The following is a 7501-nucleotide window of genomic DNA, read 5'->3' as shown; positions in this document are numbered from 1 at the left end:
AAGATATTAGTTGAAAAGATAGATTTGTTTTGAAAATTTGAAAAAGAGTTGAATTGAATTGAAAAAGAGGGTTTGTGCTTATGGATTAAGATACATTTGATATTTTTAAGGTAGGGTTTTTAGAAATTAGGGATTTTAGAAATCAGGGTTCTTAACATGTTTATGCAAGAAATCATGAATTGAAGCATGAAAATTAAGATTAAAATGAAAAATATAAAGAAAAAATGAATTTACCTCCTCCCCACCATCCTGGCGTTTGAACGCCCAAACGTTGCATGTTTTGGGCGTTCAACGCCCAAATGCTGCCTCTCCTAGGCGTTCAACGCCCAGCTACTGCTTCTTTCTGGCGTTGAACGCCAGGAAGTCCTTTGTTACTGGGCATTTTTCTGAACGCCCAGAATACTGTAAATCTGGCGTTAAACGCCCAGAAAGAGCTTCTTTATGGCGTTTAACGCCCAGATGGCTATCCTCACTGGCGTTTAACGCCCAGTGGATGCTTCTGTTGGGCGTTGAACACCCAAAACAGACTTTTACTGGCGTTTTCTTGCCAATGAGCTCTTTTTCTCTGTTTTGTGTGCAGAATCCTTCTGTAACCCTGTGAACTTATACAATTGACTCTTTACCTTTGGATCAGTGAACTTTATATAAACAAATAAAAATAAAAATAGGGCAAAATGCTTAGAGGATTGATACCCCATGGCTGGGTTGCCTCCCAGCAAGCGCTTCTTTATTGTCTTTAGCTGGACCTTGCTGAGCTTTTAGTCTAGCTTCAGCCTTGAGCACTCTTGCTCAATATTGCCTTCAAGATAGTGCTTGATTCTCTGTCCATTGACAATGAACTTCTTATCAGAATCAATATCTTGAAGCTCCACATAACCATATGGTGATACACTTGTAATCACATATGGTCCCCTCCACCGGGACTTCAGTTTCCCGAGGAATAGCCTGAGCCTGGAGTTGAACAACATAACCTTTTGTCCTGGTTCAAAAATTCTAGATGACAGCTTTCTGTCATGCCACTTTTTTTATTTTTCTTTATAAAGCTTGGCATTTTCGAAAGCAGTGAATCTGAATTCCTCTAGCTCATTTAGCTGGAGCAATCTTTTTTTCTCCAGCTAATTTGGTGTCAAAGTTCAGGAATCTGGTTGCCCAGTAGGCTTTATGTTCCAGTTCCACGGGTAGGTGACATGCCTTACCATAGGCCAGTTGGTATGGAGAGGTCCCTATAGGAGTCTTGAATGCTGTTCTGTATGCCCACAGAGCATCATCCAACTTCTTGCCCAATCCTTTCTACGGGTATTTACAGTCCGTTCTAGGATTCTTTTTAGCTCTCTGTTAGAGACTTCACCTTGTCCATTAGTCTGTGGATGATATGGAGTCGCCACCTTGTGGCGAATCCCATACCGGACCATGGCAGAGTAGAGCTGTTTGTTGCAGAAGTGAGTGCCCCCATCACTGATTAGTACTCTAGGGACCCCAAACTTGCTGAAGATATATTTCTGGAGGAACTTCAATACTGTTTTAGTATCATTGGTGGGTGTGGCAATGGCCTCAACCCATTTTGATACATAGTCAACTGCCACCAGAATATAAGTGTTTGAGAATGATGGTGGGAAAGGTCCCATGAAGTCAATTCCCCATACGTCAAACAACTCAATCTCCAAGATTCCTTGTTGAGGCATGGCGTAACCAATTACCTCTATTTTTGCTTGATCCACCTCTATTCCCTTGTTTGAAATTTTATGCCCAAGGACAATCCCTTCAGTCACCATGAAGTGACATTTTTCCCAGTTTAAGACTAGGTTGGTCTCTTGGCATCTCTTCAGGACAAGTTTCAGGTGATCAACACAGGAGCTGAATGAGTCTCCATATACTGAGAAGTTATCCATGAAGACCTCCAGAAATTTTTCCACCATATCAGAGAAAATAAAGAGCATGCATCTCTGGAAGGTTGCAGGTGCATTACACAGCCCAAATGGCATCCTTCTATAAGCAAACACTCCAGATGGACATGTGAATGCTGTTTTCTCTTCATCCTGGGGATCTACTGCAATCTGGTTATAGCCTGAGTAGCCATCCAAAAAGCAGTTATAATCATGACCTGCCAGTCTTTCTAGCATCTGGTCTATGAATGGTAAAGGAAAATGATCCTTTCTGGTGGCTGTATTGAGCCTTCTGTAGTTAATACACATGCGCCACCCTGTAACTATTCTTGTAGGAACCAGTTCATTTTTTTCATTATGGATCACTGTCATGCCTCCCTTTTTTGGGACGACTTGGACAGGACTCACCCAAGGGCTATCAGAAATAGGATAAATAATCCCAGCCTCTAGTAATTTGGTGACCTCTTTCTGCACCACTTCCTTCATGGCTGGATTTAGCCGCCTCTGTGGTTTAACCACTGGTTTAGCATTATCCTCCAATAAGATTTTGTGCATGCATCTAGCTGGGCTTATGCCCTTAAGGTCACCTATGGACCACCCAAGAGTTGTCTTGTGTGTCCTTAGCACTTGAATAAGTGCTTCCTCTTCCTGTGGATTTAAAGCAGAGCTTATGATCACTGGAAAAGTGTCATCTTCTCCCAGAAATACATATTTCAGGGATGGTGGTAATGGTTTGAGCTCGGGTTTAGGAGGCTTTTTTTCTTCCAGAGGAAATTTCAGAGGCTCTTTTATCTCCTCTGAATCCTCCAAGTCAGGTTGAACATCTTTAAAGATGTATTCCAACTCTGATTCGAGACTCTCAGCCATGTTGATCTCTTCTACCAAAGAGTCAATAAGATCAACCTTCATGCAGTCTTTTGATGTGTCTGGATGCTGCATGGCTTTTACAGCATTCAACTTAAACTCATCATCATTAACTCTCAGGGTTATTTCCCCTTGTTGGACATCAATGAGGGTTCGTCCAGTTGCTAGGAAGGGTCTTCCTAGAATGAGGATAGCACTCTTGTGCTCCTCCATTTCCAGCACTACAAAGTCAGTGGGAAAGGCGAATGACCCAACTCTGACAATCATGTCTTCAATCACGCCTGATGTGTATTTAATGGAGCCATCAGCAAGTTGGAGACATATCCGGGTTGGTTTAACTTCTTCAGTTAAGCCAAACTTTCTGATAGTGGATGCAGGTATTAGGTTGATGCTTGCCCCAAGATCGCATAAAGCTGTCTTGGTGCAATTACCTTCTAATGTGCATGGTATCAGAAAACTAACAGGGTCTTTAAGCTTTTCAGGAAAGCTTTTTAGAATAACTGCACTGCATTCTTCAGTGAGGAGAACTCTTTCTTTTTCTCTCCAATCCTTTTTATGACTCAAGATCTCTTTCATGAACTTGGCATAAGAAGGTATTTGCTCAAGTGCCTCTGCAAATGGAATCTTTATTTCAAGAGTCCTGAGATAATCTGCAAAGCGAGCAAATTGCTTATCCTGTTCCTCTTTCCGGAGTTTTTGAGGATAAGGTATCTTGGCTTTATATTCCTCAACCTTAGTTGCTGTAGGTTTATTGCCTACAGAAGTGGTTGAAGAAGCCTTTTTAGAGGGGTTGTCATCAGCACTTATATGTATCTGATCCCTCTCTCGTAATTGAGTTCCAGAGTTAGAAGCTGGAGTGACGTTAGACGCCAATTCCTTGTCTGTTCCTGGCGTCTGAACGCCAGAACTATGCCCATTTTGGGCGTTCAACGCCAGATCCTGCCCATTTTGGGCATTCAACACCGGATCCTTGCTTGTTTCTGGCGTTGAACGCCAGTCCTTGCTTGTTACTGGCGTTGAACGCCAGTCTTGGGCATGGTCTGGACGTTCAGCGCCCGCCTTCCACCAGATTGCTGGCGTTTTAATGCCAGAATTACTTTTCCCTGGGCTCTTACTGTTCTCAGGTAAATTTTGGGTGGTTTGCTCATTCCTTGGCTCTTTGCTGCCTTGAGATGGGGTATTTAATGTTTTCCCACTTCTTAGTTGAACTGCTTGGCATTCTTCTGTTATTTGTCTTGATAGCTGCTGCTTTGTTTGCTTCAATTGTTCTTCCATATTTATATTAGCCATCCTTGTCTCTTGTAGTTTATCCTTGAATTCGGCTAACTGCTTTGTTAGAAAGTCCAATTGCTGATTGAATTCAGCAGCTTGTTTTACAGGGCTGAGTTCAGCAGTTACTGTTTTAACCTCTTCTTTCATGGAAGGGTCACTGCTTAGGTACAGATGCTAATTCCTGGTAACTATATCAATGAGCTCTTGAGCCTCTTCAATAGTCTTTCTGATGTGGATAGATCCACCAGCTGAGTAATCTAGAGACATCTGAGCTACTTCTGCAAGCCCATAAATGAAGATGTCTAACTGAACCCACTCTGAAAACATTTCAGAGGGGCATTTTCGTAGCATCTCTCTGTATCTCTCCCAGGCAACATAAAGAGATTCATTATCTCCTTGTTTAAAGCCTTGGATGTCCAGGCTTAGCTGTGTCATCCGTTTTGGGGGAAAGTATTGATTCAGGAATTTTTCTGTCAGCTGTTTCCATATCCTTATGCTGGCCTTATATTGAGAAAAGTATGGACTATTATATATTGCTGGAAAGCCCTGGATGTCTACTTTCCAACGCAATTAAAAGCACGCCATTTGGAATCTTGTAGCTCCAGAAAATCCATTTTGAGTGCAGGGAAGTCAGAATCCAACAACATCAGCAGTCCTTTTTCAGCCTGAATCAGATTTTTGCTCAGCTCCCTCAATTTCAGCCAGAAAATACTTGAAATTACAGAAAAACACACAAACTCATAGTAAAGTCCAGAAATGTGGATTTTTCCTAGAAACTAATGAAAATAAACTGAAAACCAACTAAAACATACTAAAATCTATATGAAATTAACCCCAAAAAGCGTATAAAATATCCGCTCATCAATGATTAAGGATAATGAATCTATGAAGGCCTTCAAAAGGGCGAGGAAAGCTACCGGAGCCAAAAACATCTCGGCCAAGGCGGCTGGGGAGGGATCATCCCAGGCTCAGTCGAAGCTGGCCGTTCCGAGCTCACCTGGGGCGAGGAAGGTAATCACGACTCCCTGGGTTCGTTTGATTGATCCTCCCCAAGCCTCTATTGCTACTTCTGGTGCTCCTCCCAACAAAAAGCAAAAGACCATTGAGCCTTTCAACCTTGATGCCCCTTACGGTGCCCTCCCTATGGATGATGTATCACTCCTTCGCCATTTGGACTTTATAACTCGGAGTAGTGTTAAGATGGCACACATGGGGGCTGCCTTGTACCGAACTGCCCAAAATCTTCCTCTTCATGCCACCAAAGCCTTCATGGAGGAGGCTAAACAGGAGTTTGATCGGATGAAGGGCTTGAAGGAGGGGCTCGAAGTGAAAGTGACAAAACTGGAGAAGGAGCTGGAGAGCGAGAAGGCTAGCTCCCTTGCCTTGGCGGCTTCTGTGAGGTTGGCCGAGGACACGGCATTGAGGCATAAAGACAGCTATGTTACATCCTATCGGGAGGTAATGTATTTGAGGGAGGAGTTGGAGTCTGCCCGAGCTGATTACTCCGAGCTCCAAGGTCACCTTGTTGGCAGCGTGAATGCTGCTTATGAGAACCTGAAGGAGCAGGTTCGAATTCTGGCTCCCGAGGTCGATCTTTCTCTCTTCAGCCTGGACAATGTTGTGAGGGATGGTAAGATTGTCCCTGACGCCCCGGATGATGATGATGTCGAACCTCCCCCTGCACCTGCCGCCAAAGTGTCAACTTCTTAAGTTCCTTCAGTTGAGGTCAGTCATCCCGTATCCGATCTAGACTGTCAAATCCTGAATCGAGATGATGGGACCGTGGATGCTGTGCCCATTCAGACTTGCCCTCCTTCTCCCCGTGCTGATGCTACCGGGAAGGCTTCTAATGCTTAACTGAACTTTTTTATCTTGATTGTGTAGATAGCCCGGCTTGTGGGCTTTTAAACCCTTTATTTTGTAAATTTTATTTTCCTGACTGTTGACACTTGTTTAGTTGCTTGTTTAGCAATCTTAGGCTAAAAAACAAAAAATAGCTTCCAAGTTCTTGGTGCTAATTTGGGTAGCCCCTTTGAATTTGTTTCTATCACAACTTCGCGCCTTTAGTATCATATCGATCTTTATCTCGTCTAGGCACTTTTTCTAGGCTTTTGGTAGTGCTTGGGGTCTTGTCGCTCGATCTCTTTGAGTGGCTTTTGTGCTTTTGGCTTTGATTCCTTTTGAGGCAAAAATCCTGTTATTTTGGACCTTTTGTGAAGTCTCTGGCAAGTATTACTTTTTGTAGCCTTTGCACTTTATGTGGATCGACTTCGTCATGTCGGGCCCTTCTAAGTTACCTTTGTAATCCTCTTTTTTGGACCTTGTTCAGGTCCCTTTCAGGGATTACGTTTATAACCTTTACGTTTTGGGCCGACTTCATCATGTCGGATTAAGTTATTTTGTAATCCTCTTTCTTGGACTTTGTTCAAGTGTCTTTCAGGGATTACTTCTATAACTTTATGTTTTGGACCGACTTCGTCATGTCGGATCAAGTTATTTTGTAATCCTATAACTTTATGTTTTAGACCGACTTCGTCATGTCGGATCAAGTTAGAGATTACTTCTATAACTTTATGTTTTAGACCGACTTCGTCATGTCGGATCAAGTTATTTTGTAATCCTCTTTCTTGGACTTTGTGCAAGTCTCTTTCAGGGATTACTTCTATAACTTTAAGTTTTGGGCCGACTTTGTCATGTCGGGCCCTTCTAAGTTATTTTTGTAATCCTCTTTCTTGGACCTTGTTTAGGTTTCTTTCAGGGATTACTTCTATAACTTTATGTTTTGGGCCGACTTCGTCATGTAGAGCCCTTCTAAGTTAAAGTAATCCTCTTTTATAGGGTTGGCCAGACCTCTTTCCAGGGTTTACTTATAACTTGGTTTGACTTGGTCCGACTTCTTAACGTCGGCCAGTCTTTTAAGTTATTATTTAGCAATCCATCAGGACCTCGTTAGGTCCTTTCTCCGGATCACTTTCGATAACTTCTTGCATTATTTGTTTTCATCTTTGCCGATTTGTAGAAAGTGGATTAAATCCTCGTTTAGTCGACCTTTAGATGAATTTGTTTGTCATCTTTGTTGGTCTTTATCGTGATCGTGCAGTGAATTTTACTTTCTGCCAATCTGTCGCTTTATAATCGGACGATGAATATTTCAGATTAATGCGTCTTGAAAACTTTGTAGAACGTCTAATATATTTTATTTAAAAGAAAATGAAAATATGTACATATAGAGTTTTTATCCTTTTGAGTCAGACAATTTCTGGATCTCAACTTGGTGCCTCATTAAAAAACCTTTTCAGGAAAAAGAGTGCATCCTATGATGAGATCTTTTACCTTCTCTAGCTATAGTACCTTCTTAGGTTGCAGGTGTGCCACGACCTAGGAAGTTCTCACCCGTCTAGTTCGGATAGTCTGTAGTAGCCCTTTCCAAGTACTTCTTTGACTCGGTAGGGTCCTTTCCAGTTTGCTGCCAGCTTTCCTTC

Source organism: Arachis ipaensis, chromosome B05 (assembly GCF_000816755.2).
Source record: "Arachis ipaensis cultivar K30076 chromosome B05, Araip1.1, whole genome shotgun sequence".
Lineage (NCBI taxonomy): Eukaryota > Viridiplantae > Streptophyta > Magnoliopsida > Fabales > Fabaceae > Arachis > Arachis ipaensis.
Note: the sequence above shows the minus strand (reverse complement) of the source record.